The 19,793-nt window shown below is 41.8% G+C and overlaps 1 protein-coding gene across 2 annotated transcripts in view; it reads right to left on the bottom strand.

The window, feature by feature from the left end:
- Window positions 1–19,793, bottom strand: part of ccnd2a (cyclin D2, a) — a 152,757-nt gene that overhangs the window by 39,463 nt on the left and 93,501 nt on the right. For both annotated transcript variants that reach the window (XM_044193075.1, XM_044193074.1), the window contains one exon: window positions 19,599–19,648. The gene's annotated coding sequence lies outside the window, so the exon portion shown is untranslated. The remainder of the gene's footprint in view (window positions 1–19,598; window positions 19,649–19,793) is intronic.

The following is a 19,793-nucleotide window of genomic DNA, read 5'->3' as shown; positions in this document are numbered from 1 at the left end:
TTTTTGGTGAATGAAAAATCTTATTGGCAAGAGGATGTATGTTTTGAACATCTTTTAAACCACCCATTTGCCCACCCACCACCCCACACAATCTTGCAAGCCACCACGCAGTGGATACAGTTACTGCAATGACCTAGCATTTTACTCTGCCAAAAAGACAGGAGTGGAAACAAATATGAGAAAAAAAGTAATCCGAGAAAAATGGAAGGCCTTTTTTTTCTTAAATGCTGAGTAGAGGAGTTTGGTTATTATTGGAGGTGGGGAAAAATGAAAGAGGTCATTCATGACAAAGAGCCAAGATATGAGGAAACCACACTTGTGTCTGAAACAGGCAGTGGGAAGGCTGAGCCAAGTCTTAGTCTCAGCTGTTGTTCCAAGCCACACATTTATCACACAGGCACTTCCCCAGCAAGAAAAGACCCTCACAGGCAGGCATGGAGGGGTGCAGACTTGCTCAAGTGACTAGATGACCCTGAATACCAGAGAGTGACAGGTCTGTGGGATGAAAGGAGACCTTGTCTTGGCCTCTGTCTGTTCATGTGACTTTAAGTGCTGTCCCACGTTAAGGTAGAGTGAGCCTTTAGAGAGAGACAAACTACCTGGCAAATATTTGTGTGCTGGATCCACATTGTGGGGTATATGAAGAGGAGGAAAGCTGAACTGGGTGGAATATGGCCTAAAGCTATTAAACACACTGTGTTCTCCTCCTTCACATTCTTCACCTTGGAAAAAATGAACAGGATAGAGAAGGTGGAAGGAGTGGGTGAGAGAGAGAGAGTGAGAGAACAGAGTCCAACCTCAACTATACTAAAGAGCATTGTATGTAGCACTTCAGTGGGCTAACGATTATAGGAAAGCTTTTCCAGGTTTTGGCCATCTGTCACTTTTATGAACAGTGCGGTAGGAAATTGGGTCTTTGGGTTGTTTGGCCTGGGAATAATGAGCCACTGAAAATGATTGTTATAGATGACCTCTCGGCACTGTTCTCATATGGAGCCAATCGAGGCGCAGCTCCAGAGGCCTCCTAACAATCAGGGATAAATCAATTGGATGTTACGGGTCAGGGGTACGGGTGCTGCAGGAGGTAGGCCTGGGAACAAGGTAACGACATTCTTCCTGCGTGGAGGAGGGATCGTCTGCGAAGTGTTTCTGACAGAAAAAAGGCCTTGTTCCAATCAAAGTATCATCAAAAATGTTTTAATGCTATACCTGAACTCAAGAAAGGCGCTGCATAAAAAGACTAAGGAGGCAATTTGGGTATTACTCCTTCATCTAACCTTAAGAGAGGGGAAAGAAGGTGATTTAATGTTGGGTGAAGTTAAGAAAAATGTGAACAAACGAGGGATATGGGAAAAAGGAAGAGAGAGTGCTACAGGAATGAAGGATTCAGGATGAGAGGGGGATGTGTAAAGAAAGAGGAGAGGTGTGTATTCCAAAAAGCCTATCAGTTGTAACGCCAAGCCCTCTTCGGATGCCCCTCAGACAAAACACCCGATAAAGGTTGATTGTGAGAGACATTCCTCAGCTGAATGGGTGTGTGCCGATGAGGGCACGTTGTGTGGTCAACAGTGCTCACACAACTGATACCAAAAATCCAAGACCCCAGAGAGTTTGCAGCAAAATGTCACACAGGAAGATAATAACAAAGCTTGTCATCAATGCAAAAGATACCACATGATGTAAAGTCTTTAAGAAACATTCTAAAGGGATAAAGTTTACCCAAAAAGGTCCTGTTGACACAATTTTTACTTATGTCAGTAATTCTTGGGGAGACTTTTGATTGCATAATAATTATTCCTGAGTACAGTGGGCCGTAACACACTACTTAGTAATGTGTTACAGTAATGTGATTACTTTTTTTCAGCAATGAGTAGTGTAAGGGATTACAATTAAAAATTCAGATCAGTAATTTTCAGTTACTAATCCCAATAATGCTTTGTTACTTTGACAATTTGGGGTTAAGCTTGTTCATCGTCAGGACAGGAGTTTGATGAAGAGTTGATATCTGTTTGGTCTCTGTGCTTCCAGTGGACAGACCAGTTCAGGTGTGGGGAGACCTGTGCCTTTCTACATAGTCATCTAATTTACATGTTGTGCATTCTTGCAACTCCTTGAATTTCCTACTTCTAATTGGCCTCACAAATAAGTCTCAAAAAATCCCCACTAAATATTGCTTAGGAAGGACAAAGGAGTACATCAATAATGAGATAAAGATTCTGACATTAGTATTACATAGTATGGCCACATATTGTCCTGAAATACAGCAGGAAAGTCCAGAATTGTATTTCATTTTTTATTTTGCATTTCCATCACAGCACATTTTGACAGGATGAAATTATATTACAACAGATAATACTTGACCTACTTGTTTGAAACATATCCTGTCAGAGCAGTGCTTTAACTCTAAAGTGAGTCTAACAAAAATGCAAATATTGAGATATATGATCACCACCGTTGGAACCAGGAAGATGATTCCAGACATCCTTGTACTACTTCAGTTTCCAACAGCAGACATGTGGTTGGTCCAGTTTCTCAGGTCATTTTGGTGTGGTTGAAACCTCCTCAGCAGTACTCGGCTTTCAGTGAGCTTCTTGACAGTTTGTTCCCGTGGGCTTTTGGCATAAAAGTTGGAAATGCCAGTATATCCCCAGGTAATGCAAATGCAGAGGGAAATAAATGTGTTATGTGTGAGTGTTTCAACAGCCCCCTTGTGAGGACAGGGACAGCTTCATTTTTTCCATATCTTTCACTGTCCCTCATGTTACCTGCCCAGGATCTTATCTCAAATCTCATCTTGCTGTCTCTTTTGATCCTGTAGGCTTCCATGACTCCCTACAGCCTCCAGTGGATCTGTACCTTTTGGTCTACTGTAATGAAATGTCATACTGAATAAATAAGAAGAGACCATGTTTTTACTGCCTTAAATGACACCATACTGGGATTAGTGTAACGGTGAAAAACACGAGTTAGATAGATACATAGATATCTAGAAAAACAGATGATCAGACTACTTCTATTCTCAATATTTCTTTTCCTTCTTTACATCCTGCTCTCCTGGACAGTGGCCTTGAGGAACCTTCCTTTCTGTCTCTGTCCCCACAGGAGGCATTCTGCAAGCAACACACTCTACACTCATAGCTCATATCAGAGGGAAGAGAAAGGGAAGGAGCTTGGTTAGACATATGAGTGTGTGAGAGAGAAAAGAAAAAGAGACAATATATTTGTGTGGGTGTGCGTGCATATCTTTAGTCACTATGAAGCCCCAAATTAGACTGAGGACTCGTCCACGGTGTCTTAATGCTGTCTGCATGTTGGGATAGGCCCCAGCCTACTTCAACCGCAAGAAGTATTATGCAAGTACTGAAAATGAAAGAAAAATAAACTGCAAATTAACAGGAAGATGCTTGATGTTCGGAAATGTAAATTGTTTGAGAAGTTTTGAACAAAAAATTCTCTCTCAGCCAATTCAGTCCAATAGACTTTGTTGGCATGAAGTATGTCAGGTTCCTCTCTCTCATTCTCTCCCTGTAGCTTGAGTTATGATGTGCCACAATCACTTGCTGCATGCAGACAGCTGCCCTGGCAAACCGTAGCAAGTAAGACAGTGTATTAAGCAAGGGCTGCGGGACCTGCTGGAAGGAGACGAGGATCACTTGCCAGGATGATGACAGCGGTTCAGTGTTAATAACGCATACGAATATGTTAAACATACTGTATACAGGATAGTATGAAAAAAACACACACATACTGTATATGTGCATGTACACACAAAAAGTGCACAAAAACATACTCACACACACAGCTGGTCTGGACAAAAAAAGAACTAAAGAAACAAAAACCCTCAACAAGCTTTTGGCTAGTTCTCTACCTCTGTACAGTTTGACCATGAAAGACACAGATTAGGGCCACTGTATAACTGTGCCTGTCAACAGCCCATTGTATTTGGTTTTCAGAAAGAACCCATATGTTCAGTTCTTGTTACCACTGTCATTCTGATAGACCCCTATATAACACAGCCTAATGAGAAGCATCGTGACAATACAGAGAAGGCTTTCAGTGCATGTACATCTGTGGACTATGAACAGGAAAGCAGGACCAACATGTTGCACTGGAAACAACAGTCCCATATAAAGTAGCTTAAAAACAATAACAGATGCACAATCTGTTAGCTAAAGTTGGTGGGAGATTAGAGTTGTTGTTTTCCAATATATATGAGCATGTAGTTACACACACATATGCCAACTGCCAGACACACACAGATACATGTACACAGAATAAAGGTGACTGTGCCAAACTGTGTGCCATCTCCTCTGCAGCTGTGTGTGCACTGTCCACAACAAGTAATTTGTATGTACTGGCACCATGCAGAGATGCCATTGCTTTCCGACACTGTAGTGGGCGTTGTGGACAAAGTGAAAACCCAGCAAGCACATAGGAAAGCCGCTCTTGAAGTCGACAAAAGCAGAAGATGTCTCTTTTCTAGTGGCTGCACGCAGCCATTGTCCAGAACATGTTATTTTATTATACTTGCTTCCTTGTTTTTCTTGTCTTTAAAATACCTTATCTATCTGGTTGTCAGTGTGTTTTTGATGGAGGTGGATGTGATAGGCTAGGGGTACCTCAGACAAACGAGCCAATCATTAACAGGGAGCCGTGTGGAGTCACCGCAGCTGCAGACCGTGACATTTCAAATTTCGAGAGGCACATGCTGGGTCTTTCAGTTACATAATTGCAAAGGTTTGTGGTTGCACACCTCTCTCGCGTAGCACAAGAACCATGAAGAGGGCTTAAAGTTGTCTACAGTCTCAGCTGTGCTTCTTGCTGGGTTGGGTGCAGAGTGACCATATCATTTATATAATTTATAAAGAACAACCAATAAAATTCATGCTGAGGAAAAGCCGAAAACAGTGAGTTTAGACTGTTGTATCTCTGAAAACTCAGACACTTTCTTCGTGTTTAAGATTTTTCGTTAGCTGCAGTCTGATTTGACTCATTTTAAAACGTCAGGTATGAGCAAAGTTTAATTTCAAATCATTTTAAATTGTGCAGCGGCAAAGTATAAAATCACAGCTGTGTGGATTGCCCAAGTTAGCTTTGTTAGCTAGGTTCGGCTTCACCACTTTCCTTGTAGAAAATAATGGGTCAAGCCGGCACAAAAAAATTCTGCTGGCAATCATGTATAGATGTCATTACACACAAACACAACTTACACATGACACCGACTACCTTGATATGGTACCCAGTTTGAGGTTAGAGTTTTTCTTGTCTGGCACATTTTTGAATGTGCGTTGTTTGCACGTGCATGTGTTGTTGCTGATAGTAAATATATGTATTTGATTACATTTTTTTGGGGGCAAATTTGCTATTCTCACACATAATGCAAGGCCAGTATGCATGGGTTTTGTATAATTGAGGTGACACCAGGGAACATATTTACCAACTACAGTGAATCTGCACCCAAAAACAAGACTTAGTAAAAACAGCAAATAATACCATTGCATAGAATTTCATCATCAATACGAAAGAAAGATAGATATATAGGAGATAGGAAGCAACAGAGAGAGCAAGACAAAGTAAGAGGAGAAGAGGGGAAGGGGAGGGCGCGCTGCACAAAGGAGAAGCCTGGATTAAGTCATGAGTGGCAAGCGACATAGGTTGGATTTTTAACAAGTGAGATCACATCCTCTTCCCTAAACAGAGGAGGAACTCATCCTTGGATGAACAGGACGGCCAAGCTGAGCCCCGCCACTGTCTGTCTGTCTGTCTGTATGTATTTGTGTGTGTGTGTGTGTGTGTGTGTAACAAACGGGACATCCATTACCGAGCTGAGACAGCGGCATGCAGCCCTGGCCCCGCACACAGGAGACTCCACACATGTCAGCAAGCTGCACATTGAGGGACACACAACCAGAGTGTGTTAGGTGATCCATGTGGGGAGTACTTTGCGTCCATGAGCAGTATGTGTGTGTATCTTTGTGAGTATGCTTCAGCATATGTGCAAGCATGTATTACATTTTAAGATGTTAATGAGCGTGTGAATGTGTACATATACACTCTGTTGTATGAGGGTTGTGTAACTCTGTGGATGAGATCACCAACATTATTCAGTGAGGGGGCTAAAATCCGTAATAGTGCTTCTTCATCAAATAACCTCATCTTCAGAGCAATACTCCTCTAGGATCCAGTGATCTATGCAAGTAATTTACATCTTGTATTACCAATTTATACTAAATGTTTAAATTCTTAAACTATAATAATAGAAATTGTGGAGATAAATAAGTAGTAATTTCTCAATAGTAATTTCTCTTCAATTTTCACATAGTGGAGATTTAGCAAGGAAATTGCACAAGCAATACTAAATAGAGCACTTTAGGGTTTGCATGTAGACAAATGTCTCCTATGATAAGGCAGACCTTCACCACTACCTCAACCACTTCTTGCTTTTAAACAAGAAGGAAACCATTTAGCTCTGCAGTGCACTTGTAGGGCACAGCAGCCAGTTAGTGTCCTCAAATTAAAGACACTGAAATTATTGCTCTTAATTGGCTGAAAGCAACATTTCACCTAAAAATCACAAATTTTTATAGCAGATAAGAAATATTTCTAGTTGCATTTTTCACAGAGAAAAGAGCTTCAAAAAGTAGTGACCACTAAAAAGCAAACCTATATAAAAAGACTCAACAACATCACCAGACAAAACTCTGGATTATGTTCAATGACAATGACTCATGCAGCATTATGTAAGTCTTAGGTCCGCTCTTTCCAGTCCAGTATGTCCCATAGAGACACCTGTAACACCTGTATTTTTCACTGTTACTAAAGAAACTACTCATGAAAAATCCTCTCTCCTATGTTTAACCATAACTCACACTGGACCAGGACCAATGAGTGATGCTGGTAGTCTCTACAGCTGTGGGAAACACAGACTGAACCACGAGTTCCCTAAAATTTGGACTCATTCATAGATCAATGATTCATGGACAAAGCCTTCTCAGCCTGACTTTGTGCTACAGTAAGGGTGCTGAGAGGAAGTTAGCGCTAAAAGGTTCATAGTCAGCAGTGGTTCTGATTCTACTGGAGATTTGGGAATTTGAAAACTGCAGACATTTGAAAAGTATCACTCCATAACACAGCTAAAAGTCTTTCCAGGAAAAAAGGAGCTCAGCGTTCACAGGTCTCCGTGTCTATAAATCTCGTTTCTTGAGGGAATTCTATCACTTGAAGGATGTAGACATATTTTGTAGATTTATGTGACAAATGCAGCCTTACTTTTGTTATTGAAAAAGACACAAATGTAGAGGCACCGGAACACACCAGGAATGCAGGTCTAATCTTGATCCCTATCGCACATGTTATGTCCATTTCAAGACTGTGAATCATGCTTATTGCATAAAAGAAGGAACAAACACACACAGCCCCCATAACCCTGCCGTCCCTACTTCTCTCCCACTTTCAGTTCTGATGTAAAGAGATACAATATATAAAGCCAATCCAGGTTTCTCTTCCTCCCACACTCTATCCTTCCCTACCTCCCTCCTTCACTCCACTTCCTATCCCTGACCAGACATGACCCTATGTGTAGACTGCAGGGTGGAGTAGTAAAAGTCTGAGCTTGGTGAGCTGAGTGGAGATGGTGCACAGATGGAGATGTTCTCCATTTACAGCCTCAACGGTGTAAAAAGAAATAAGAAAGATAGAGGAAGAGCTAAAGGAAGTGATGGGGGGTAGTTGAATCCAAAAGAGAAATAAAAATATTTGCAGCTTGTTATGGGAATTTTCCTCCCTCGTGGAAATATTTCCTTCATGTCTGTAGCTGAGTAGCCTGTTATTCATCCCTCCACCTCTTTCTCTCTATCTCCACCCCCACTCTACCCTCCCTCCGCATCCCCCATCACCCCTCTCCAGACTGGGCTTTCACTTTGGGGGGCCCTCAGCTTCCCTCTCGGCTGACCAGGGAGCTTTCAAGGTACCCTGATGGATGCTAATGCTGGACTCTTTCAGATCGTTTTACAGCCAGAGCCTTTGATCTGCCAGCAGGCCTCTCTCCACGGGCTGCCTGTCCTGAGAAAATGTAAATCCCCGCCTTACAGACACCTGTAAAAAAAAAAAAATACAGCAGAAAGGGGGACAGAAAAAGAAGTTATTCTAAAGAAAAAGGGGAAGAAAAGATACAGTACTGTGACATTTGGAAAAAAGGGGGCATAGTTTAGATTGCGGCAGAGTGACAAAGAATGAGATGGAAATTGTGCGGAAATAAGAGCGAGTGGCAAAAAAAGGGGGACAGAACTGCAGAGAAAGGAGTGGAGAAACTGAGACATGGCAACCAACAAAGAAGGAAAAGAGGAATGGGTACCACAAAACAGAGAGACAGAAAGGACATGGATGGAGGCAATAGAAAGAAAGGCTACAACAGCAAAAAAGAAGGAAAGTTCATCTAAAGACCCAGCATGGAAGACAGGAGGAGAATGGGTGGGAGAGAGAAAGCAAGATGGAAATAGTGGAGTATAACTTGGTAAAGGCAGAGACAGACGGACAATTTGACTTGGGAAGAAAGAGAAAGAAAGATAGAGAGCCGTCCCAGACAGACATATAAGGCCTGCTGTGCAGCTCAAGGGCAGAAGTGTCTGTACGGTTGAAAATTTAGGAAGGAAGAAGTGAAAAAGAAAGTATGGTGAAAGGGACTCTAGTCAGCAGCGACAGTGACAGCAGTGAAAGAGGCCCTCCTCACCAGCGGCAGCAGCAGTGCTCTGAATAGTGGAGCTGCTGCTAGACAGCTGGGTGCAGCTGATCGGTGGACAGACTCTGTGGAAGAGTGCTTGTCTTCCTGCAGCCAGCTGCTGTGTCCAGAGGCCAGCAGTGACAGCACAAGGCTCAGAATTGATTACCAGAGCTGGCAGTTCAATGGGGTGGATGGAGTGCAGTGAGGTTGACTTCTCTGAAGTAGTGTGCAGTGTACAGCAGCAGCAGAGCACAGCTGGCATTCACTGTACCCTCTTCTGAGAAAAAAAAAATAGAGGAAGGGAGAGAAGAGAGATTGCTATTATTGCGATCCTCCCTCCTTCTTTCTTTCATTCTGTCTTTCTTTCCTCTTTCTTCTGCTCTTTCAGCCACTTGCTATCATTTCTCTTCTCCTCTTCCCCCCAGAGAATGGTGGAAGAAATGGCTGTCTTACAAATGAGAAGAAGTGCTCTACAAAACTACAAAGCTTCTATGAGTCTTGCTGTACAGATAGCTTGCAGGTAAAGAGCTGTACACTAAGACATGAGGTTGCTTTGTATAGCCGGGGCTCTTCCTGTGTGAGACGCAGGCCGTGTGCCTGCAAACTCTACGCTCCGTATTTGAGACTGATGTATAAAAGAGCTCTTGTGAGGCACATCCGGCTCTAGTTTTAATTCACTTTATTGATTTTATTGCTTTATTAGATTCAGGAGGAGGAAGAAGAGTGGAAAAAAATATGTTTCTGGAAATAAACATTTCCATGGGGAAAATCAAAGCCTCCTGTGGACCTGAGGTCAAATACACCTCCACTGGCATGGTCACAGGTCTGCCTCTTCTCTGATCAACACTTACACCTCTTTTTGTATCTTCATAGCCCTTCATGCTCTCCCCCACACACACCCCTGCTCTCTGTCTCCCTCCACCTTCCTGTTGTCCTATCAAAACAGGAATGATGCCATTCTCCTTGTAGCTCCGGATGGGAAGAAAACCTAGCCCAAAGTCCACAGTAGCAGCAGCATCCTCCTGTCTGCATATCTGCTCCTTGTCAGTCAGTCTGTCTGTGTGTCTGATCCGGGCACATCCGGCCATCCTGACTCCCCTGCGACTCCCCTGCGACTCCCCCAGGCCTCTGTGTCAGGAGGAAGGAAGGAAGGAAGGAAGGCCCTGCGGTCACACAGGAGGGAGGGTTTGGAGAAAGGGAGGGAGGAAGTGTGAAAGGGTGTCTTAGCTGGAGCTGATCCACTCCATTGGAGCCTCTCACTATAGAAAGGCTGTTTGGACAGGGACAAGGCCAAGCACAAGTGTGTGTGTCTCTCTGTGAGTGTGTGCATCTATGGCTGCGCACCAAGATCATCACAGAGAGTTGTGTTCTGTTGTATTTATTAATGACTCCATTGAAAATATTCATCTTATAATCTTAGCTGGCCCGTAAACTAGTTGGGGACATTAGATGGTGTGTGTGTGTGATGTGTGACTCAGTGCTTCTGTGAGTTCACTGTTCATCAGAGAGTGACAGCTTACCTCAGTGGAAATTCAACTGAGTCATCATGTTCAGTGACTGGGCTGAACATGGAGGGTTTATCAACTCTTTCTTCACAACAGACACATATAAGTGCATGCACATACACACAAACACTTCCACCTAGATGCCCGCATCCATTTTTGTGTGAGAAAAGTTGCGAGAACTGTGCTCAGTTGAGAAAACAGTAGCTCACCTATGCAATGTGAGAACGGCCTAGAGCATCGCCCTGCAGATTTCGCTCGATTTCATTTTCAAAGCTGCATGCGATGAGCATGTGAAGTGTTAATGTCGTCTTTGCAATGTACGCAATTTCTGCAAAAGGAAAATCAAAGTGTAAAAGTGGTGGAGGAAGACAGTGAATGCTAGAGGAGTGCTAGCAACTGCCAGCAATAGATCTCTTCTGCTTTTGGCTTTGTCGCTGGAGTGCAGGGAGGAATTAAGTGCATTGGAGAATGAGCTGGAAAAAGACATTTCCTGGTGTGAGCAGAGGGGCGGCTGGGAGGAAGACTGCCAGGCACAGAAGCAGTGAGACACAGCCAGTGTCCTCCACTTAGCTTTCCCAATGCTGCAGGCGCTGTGTCTGCTAAAACAGACTGGTGTTACTGGTTTTATCCCTGGAAGTAAAGGGAAGGTATGAGCTGGAAGTGGACCAGTAATCGAGGAATGGCTGGCAGCTACGCCTGAAGAACACTGCTTGTGCTTTGACCGTGCTGGGGAAGTGCATATGTTGGCGTGAATGCATGATATAAAACCTATTACTATGTAAACAAAAAATTTGAGTAATTAAAGGTGTCACTGAGAGGGAAAATCCAGATGACGGAAGCCTGGCGTCTGCTGCTGATCACTTAAGACTGCATAAACACAGCACCAAATGATACAATATAATATACTTAACTTTCAAGCTAAAATGAAAATGTAGTACACCTTGTGTGTGTGTGCAGTGCATCAGAGAGAAAGAGAAAAACAGAGACAGTGAGACAACATTCTTTCCCTGTTTAAAAAAGCTGCCCCAGTATTGTCTGCCAGTTATAGTTAAAAGTTAAACCATAAATCAACACATCACTTCCTGTATTGTGTCATTATTGTTTTGTTTGATTTATAATTTCTCTCCTTTTTTTCTCTGTGTATTCAGCTGATAAGACTTACAGTCGAGGCTTGAAAAGGCACACCCTTGCCTGCTCTTGTTCAGCTACTAAAAATAAGCGGTGAAGTAATGTGAAAAACACTGCTCTATTTACATTCTGGTAAGTTACAGCCTCTACACTGCCTGCCTGCAGTGTTGAATCTGGGCTAAATGACTGAGGGGAAATTTCACTGCTTTTTTTCTGGCCGAGGGACAGGGAGAAATGGTGAGAAAGTGGAGATAAAGAGAAACTGAAGCTAGACATGAGTAAAGTCGCCTATTGAGAGACTAACATAAAATATGAAATCAGTCAAATAGAAACAAACCAATGATGGACATAAAAGGGTAAAAAAAGTTAGAAGATATGTCAGAGATGCCAGAGCATGATGAGTAGAGGAGACAGACAGTCTTCACCATCAGACATGTGAGTTTGTTTGTGTGCGTATGTACTGTGACATCTCATTCCTCCCTAATAGCCAAAGGGAGGTGGGGGACAGAGATAACAGACACTGCAGGGCGGATGGCGGATACAAATCTCTTTGGCTGAATTTATGAATGATTGGGATCAGAGGGGCACGTGGACGGATGTGTGTGCTCTGCTAAGACCCTGCGTGCCATCATGCATCCCTTCTGACGACACTGATGTCCTCAAAAAGAGAGAGAGAGCGAGACGGAGACAGGCAGAGAGATGAAACCAAATGCCACAATCACCCTCACTGTACTCCGCTGACATGTCTTTCTGGCATAGATTCTTGAAGGAGTATGCACATTTGTTGTATTTTTCTTTCTTAGAGGTAGATATAGGCTTTCTTCTACTTTTACAGACATCACAAGTACACATCATTGACTGACTATAGCACTACAGCACACACACGCAAAGGGTTGTGGTACAGAACAAAGATGCAACTTAGTAAATGCCAAGAAACCACGTGGTGGTTTTTACTCTATTCCGCTCATACTGTACAGTTTTCAGAAGTTATAATGGCAGCTGTAACTTCTCCTCCGTCTCAATGCCTGTGAGAGAAAATTAACAAAATGCTAGAGATACACAAGATACACACTATAAATATATATATATATATATATATATATATATATATATATATATATATATATATATATATATATATATATATATATATATATATATATATATGCATGTATTTAATGTATCCAGCGCAGTGTACTACTGGATGATGCTGCATTGTGCTGTGTTGACATACAACTGAGTAACTCATAGAATATGATATGAGCTGCTCTGGTAATATTATTTACATGATTGATCATACATTGATTCTAGAGAAAATCATATAGTGTGTGTAAAAAAAAAGAAGATTTATTTGAATGAAAGCCGGCTTGACAGTGAGATGAGGCAGAGCAAGTTGAGGTTGGTTGTCTGCCTGCTGTTGTTGTGGATTGATTCACAATGGATTACATCCTTCAAGAACATGTGTCCTGTCAATGATGTATCAGTAGTCGGAAAGATGATCTCACTTACGTGGTTAGGAATGATCTACTAACAATCTAGATAACAATTATGATTGTGAATGACACCAAATTTGTCATGAATTCAGTTATAAAGTCCTCTAATGTGTCTATCTCTGCCACCTCAAGGTTTTTGTACTGTAGAATTTATCTTTTTTTTTTTTTTAAAGAATCTAGGAATTTATTAGTGTCAATTTTGATTCAAAAACAGATACAATCTGATATAAAAAATGTATAACATTAAAATACAGAAAAAACACCTTTGTAGCAAAAACACTCTTTATGTCCAGAACACATTTCCTGAGATGTGATGCTGATTTCCAGCAGAAAACACAATAACGTTTGGATGCATTTTGACATAAAATCCAGTTTTTAGACTAATCTGCTTCTTCTAGGCATTTTACAGTGAAAATCAGTCAAAAGCGTGATGTTTTAGCCATTTTTTGACTGCAAAGGTTCTTATCTGTCTCGAAGAAAGACAATGTGTGACTGCAGAGCAGCAAAACAGGAGACCATTTCCATGTAGCATGAATATCTCCAACAATCTCCTTTTAGGCTGGAAACAATTTAGAAGGTCTTGGGTGAGTAATATAATCACGTAACAAAGCCTTGATTAAGCCACTTAGGGACTGATGGAGGGCAAAATGGTTCGATATGGATAACTAGATTTGGTCCTGTGCACATAAAGTGGCCAATCTTTATTTCATTCCACTGATTCCCCTTCATTAATGACTTCTCTGATATTTTAAATGAATGTGATAGCAGGCATGGTAGCTACAGTGGAGCTGAGCATCACCCAACCAGCTGATGATGAAACAGAGCACGGACTCACATATTTTGCCACCGTTCACCCCCCCCTCACCTCCCAAACCTCTGATGAGGAAAAAGAAGTAAAAGGAGCTTTTTGCATCTTATCTGCAGGAAATAGCATTAGCCAAAATTGTACTCTTGGGTTGGGGCATGAAAGGGATGGCATGGCTGCGGCCATCATTAGCTCTGTCCCCCGACGTGTGGTCTGAACTAGAGGCAGGGCTGGGCAGGAAGGCAGAAGGTGGGCAGGAGAGGGTCGGCAGCCCTGGGTGGGCTCCACCACTTGGGCCTCGCTAATGGGCCGGCAGCCATCAGCCTGGTATGTCGGTATGCAGGCCGCCACTGCTCGTGCCGACGTCAGGGGATTTTAAATCGGCTGGAGCAGACGATTGTGAAACAAGAGTGGCCACCTTGCCCACCTCACCACACTCACTGCCACTATCACTGACCATCCACTTCTCATCTTCCCAGTGAAGTGAAGCCAACGGAGCATGAACTGCAGTGAGTTAGTTATGCTTGGTCTGGTCTAATCTCTGTGCTTTTTGCGTCCATGTTTCCATGTTTCCTCGTTCTCAGAGGGAGTAAAACAGTCTTTCTCAGCTCACTCACATCCCACAATGCCCCGCACTACCACCAATGAGAACTCAGCCTTTTCCCAGCAGTTTCCACAACAACAGCTATTTTTCCCATGCTCTCCTTTCAGAGAACCTATTTGGGGCATTGAGGCTATCAAACCAGCTGAGAATGAAAAAATAACCATTTAAGAAGTCAAGAAACAAAAATCAATTCAATGGGCATGAATCACTTCTCAATTTAACCACACTATTGTTTCTAATTGCGCTCACGTCTTTGCATCAGTCTTTAAAAAACTCTTGTTTTTTAAAACAACTTTCTCCCAGCACAGCTCTGTTTTTTTCTGCAACTATATATTAAAGTGTTACATGATGTTTCCTGTGCTTTCAGAAACAATGTGCTAATCGAAAAGCTGAGCGCCTCCATTTACAGCTCCTTTTGTGACCAATGTGTTGGGGTGAAAGGCTCGTCTGGTCCTGAGGCAAACATACAACCTACCATTCAGGATAATGGCCGTGTCAACGAGAGAGGCATATCACCTTTGCTCCCAGTATTTTACGACACAAGGCTCCAATATAACACAGCTCTGGGGCAGCGGGCAGCATCACAGCTCCAACAGAGGGCTGAAGAGAAAACTGTCAAAGACGCAGTGTCAAGTGTCTGCTGATGGGACACTCAAGTGTCCCCCATTGTACTGTAAAAAGGTTATGATGTACAGTGTAGCACAGGGAGCTGAACAAAAACAGGAAGGTAAGGAAATTTATATTCTATAAACTCTTTAATATAACAAGAGGTTCTCACAATGAGACGAAAGGCTGTGACACCACAAGGCAGCGTACTGGCCGGCTTATCAGAGGACTACTATTAATACCAGTGAGATGTTGTCCCCCTGTCCCCTGAGGGAGAAAGATGGAGGAAGTCATCGATTCTTCCCACCATAATCTCTGGGAAGGACAGACCTTGCCTTTTCCCTTTTGGGTGACGAGGGTTATTATTCTAAAATTTTGAAAGGGCCCACACAAGGGCTATTTCTGTGTCTCAGTGATGGCGAGGCATTATAGAGTCAGAGTCTGATCCACTGTAGCACCAACAAACAGTTGCTGTTGCAGCCACCCTGTCCCAGGACTGTTTTCCTGATCTCTGGGGGTAATTTTACTCTTCGTAAGCGCTGTCAATCTGTCTAAACGCAGGAGACCACTGTTTGCAAATACCCTTTCCTATTAACAGACGACGTTGGTTTCTTTTAATCATGACCTTGAACTTTCCCTAACCTTAACAAAGCAGTATTTTTAAAACCTAAATCAAAATCTTTCAGTATCATTAACCCAGTAGTTTTTGTGTCTAAACCTAACCAAACCCTGTGGCAGATCAGAAAACACTCATACAAAATTACTTTTGTGATGGACATTTGTAAGGCAGGGAAATGGGTCATTTTGGAAGGAAATTACAACCAACATATTTTGTCTTTTAGTTCGTAGGACTTGTCAAATTTGTTTCAGCCCTCCATGTACAAATCAGTCAAAACACATCTATCAGTGACCTACAGTATATACACTATCTCTATGCGCAGAAAACAACAACAGTCACACATCGCACAACTCATGTAGCTCTTTCAAAATGTGGAATATTTTTGTTATTTGAACTCTTATACCTTAAATCAAAAATGCGGTTAATCTTTGCAATGTTGAAACACTACATTGTGTATTTCCTTTATCACACTATCTACCTCTTTAAGACTGATTTTGTTTTTGAAAAATATCTTGCTAACTTGCTAAGTACCTTTACGGCTCGGAGTGAGCTTGTTTGTTCATTTTTTATTTACTTTACTTTATTTACTTTTTTATTACTTGACTTACTTACTTATCATGATCTTATTTATTGTATTGTATTTGCTCATTACTGGGCAACAAGTGTTGTCCATTTACTTTATTTGATTTTTTTTATGTGTAACTCTACATACATTTCCTTTATTTGGAATAAAGAAACAAGTCTTAGATAGTGAAAATCTGAATATAAATATATGAAAATGTTCAATGCCATGAGGGAAGTATGCAGCAACTTGTGCTTAAGATTCAAGCATTCACAGAAAAATGCAAGCAACCATTTTCATGAAAACATGTTGATATGATGGTTTTGCACCAAAGTTGAATACTCATGTAAACTTAATCTGTAACAGCTGTAAGAACTTAGATGTGGTAGATAACAAGACAATTTCAAGATCTGCCAGATAATTCAGTGTTACTACACCGTAATATCATATTTGGCGCATTTTTACTTGTTTGGGCGAATGTCAAAATTGTTTACAGCACAATCCAGTCTGTGAAATGCTAGCTTGTCAAGACAGAGGAGGAGACAGAGAAACAGAAAGAGAACAGACAGACCAATATAAGGACAGACAGAAAATGGGACTGATAGATTTGGATGCCAGAGCAGCTGTCAGAGCAGGTCCTGATGGCAGAGACAGTGGGGTGGAGGACAAACTGCACAGTAGTTGTGACAGGATGAGGATGAGAGGAAGACAGGCAGCATCTGTGTGTGTGTGTGTGTCTAAGTATCAATGCATGTGTGCTTTGTGTAGTAACACTCTTCCTCTGGCAGGCCCAACCACTAGGCCTGCCTGTGTGTGTGTGTGTGTGTGTGTGTGTGTGTATGTGTAGATCTGGAGCAGTTAGAACAGCAGTAAAGCAGATGTTTCCTCTGTTTGGCCTTAGAACATGAACATGAAGAAAAAACAAGGGCCTAACCCAGAAGACAGGATCTCATTGATCATACCTACAGTAACTGAGTCAAAACCAATAAATAAGGAAGCTCATGTCATATGGTTTCATTCCATTTAGATTGATATTGAATATCTTCTATATCTGAGTTTAAATAATTGTTGGAACTGACACAATTCAGTAATGATGGATCGTGATATTCTATCACTATATTGCACATCAACTGGCACTTAATGGTGTACCGGCTGGTGTGCACTTTGAGTAATCATGTTTAGGACGGATGTAATCTGTGTGTAGAATCCACTCGATCTCACAATTAATCGGCACAAAAACACCTTGTGTTGCACCTACCAATGACAATAAGTCAACACAGAGTTTGTGAATGAATAGGTGTGTGAGAGTGATTGAATGACTGGTGCAAAGAGGTCCACCGAGCTCCACCTCTGTCCTTATAGTCTCAGTTTTGGTCAGCTGTGAGGAGCAGAGCAGCTGCACAGCGCTAATCCTCACAGGCAAACGATGTGAACACAAGTGTTCTGCTGCTGCCGCTGAATAGCCAACCACATGTCAAAAGTGTCGAGTCACCCTGAGAGCAGCCACTTGACCCAGGAATGCTCTACCACACTGGACTACACTGTATGCATTTTTCTCCGCCTCGCAGACAAAGTGTACGGTGAGGTACAGTGTGAAAGGAGTGATGACAATCAAGTCTTTTCCAATTAAGGTGCAAGTTTATGAAAGGTGAGCTGGTCTTTTAGTTATCACTTATTAAACCCCCCCTTTTGTGCCAACATCTGCAGAGAAATGGTAGTGCAACTCAATAGGGAATAACACCAGCCAATACAAAGTGTATGCAAACCATTTCATAATTATAGTGCCATCAAGGTATAACATTGGATCAAATGACAGGTCACATACCAGTGCCAACTATTTAAGCATTTACTGTATTGGCCTGAATATAATCTTCATATTCCTGAAGACTGCATATGAAAATACTGTACTGGGGTCGTGTCATTACATATCCAACAGTTTCCCTTTTTGTTTCTCTAATTGTCCTTTTCTCTTTTTGATTGCTGTGCTTCCTTATACCCCGCGGTTGCGTTGTGATGTTGGTGTGTTTCAGACTTTAATTTGTTACTATCTCTGCCTCTGTAATTGCCTCTCGCACTCTTTGACTATCACTGTGTCTTTAGTTGGTGCAGAGGAGGACAGCAGCACTTGTGACTTGTGAAGGCATCTCCACCTGGTGCTTATGTAAAAGATCATAATGATTCGTAACTGGTTTGCCCTGTTTAATGCTTATTCTCTTTGAGGTGGTAAAATATCATTAAAAAGACCATTAGGCTGAGGTTTGTCACGTGTCCTGTATTTTAAAGGAGATTATTTTTATGGAGTTGTCTTAGTTTTGATTGATTTGGTTTTGATAGAGTGATTTATGCATTTTATTTAAATTTAAATGTGATGATGCATTTAAAATATATCAAATATGGTACATCTGTACACTTTGCTTTATTAAGAGTGCTTCTTATCTTCAGGAAGTCAAAACCAAGTGTTGCAAAAGGAGGGGGTTGTCATATAATCAGGTTCCTCTCATTTTCTGACCAATATTCACATTCACATTCACATGAACCTCACCTCTGGTTAAACATGCAATTGACACCATGTGAGAACACACTATTGTAACTTTTCACAGCAAAAGATAATTTGATTAGCAATTTAAAAAGCAAATCAGTCATTATGAGCAAAATGATAGAAGCAGAGAAACCACCTAAAGCTAACATTTACAGGAATCCATGCTTATGGGGTTTCAATAGCAGAGAAAGACAGAGTAGTGGTATCAAATCACTGTGATACTGAAAATGACAGTAACAAGGTCAATAATAGATTCTCTGTTGACCTTTACCTCACTGAAAGCTACTTCTATTTCCCATTATGAGGGATTTATACACCTGCAGCAAGCCCAAGAATAGATGTATGTCAAGGGAGCACAACACCAGCCATGAACTGGGTAAACCAGACCAATATGACATTAGTCAAGTAACTACTCAAACATGCGATTGTGAAACAAATGTCAACATCAGCACAACTGTAGGCAGACTAATCCCAGCTACATTAAGTTTCATTTCTAAAGTAAGATCACTTGTTGTGTAATGAGCAAATATTTCCACTACTCCCTCATTTTTTTTTTTCAGAAACAACCATGACAGAAGAAGACTGTAAGCAGGCATAAGAAAGCTTTTGAGGCTCCAGCTCAAGACAGACAAGCCAGCGAGACTGGTTTCAATCAAAACAAAACTACAAGCCCAGCCATGCAATGATCTATTGTTAACAGAGATGGTGGCATCTGGGGATAGCAGGGGTATTCACCAAGACAATCTATATTGTCTTCTGAAGGCACTTCCAAAACATCTAATTGATTCTTTCCTGGAATGTACACAAAACACATTTTCTTAAGATACACACATCCAGCCAAGGGTCATTTGACATATCTCGTGTCTGTTCATACACAGCCCGTGAGTCATTCAGAATATGATCATTCAGGCTAGTTTGGCTTGAGATCCAGTGACTTGAAACACAGAAATAAGGCACACGGATGAGCAGTTGCTCACATGAATCAGCAGCTCACGTGAAAAAAGGTCATTCATCTTACCTGAGATCACCTCCTGAGGCTGAGCATATCCCACTGACAGGATCCCATTCCTAGAAGACATAATATATAATTGAGTATGAGGACAGTCAGAGTGATGAGGCTGCATGATTTCAGGTGATGACATTTCAAAAGATCACACACTGAAGCATTGCGGGTGACCGGCTGTGGCTTAGATCTTTGAACGGTAAGTTGTTA

This window comes from Siniperca chuatsi, linkage group LG4 (assembly GCF_020085105.1).
Source record: "Siniperca chuatsi isolate FFG_IHB_CAS linkage group LG4, ASM2008510v1, whole genome shotgun sequence".
In the NCBI taxonomy this organism is placed as follows: domain Eukaryota; kingdom Metazoa; phylum Chordata; class Actinopteri; order Centrarchiformes; family Sinipercidae; genus Siniperca; species Siniperca chuatsi.
The sequence above is the reverse complement of the archived record's forward strand: the minus strand, read 5'-3'. Positions and strand labels throughout refer to the sequence as shown.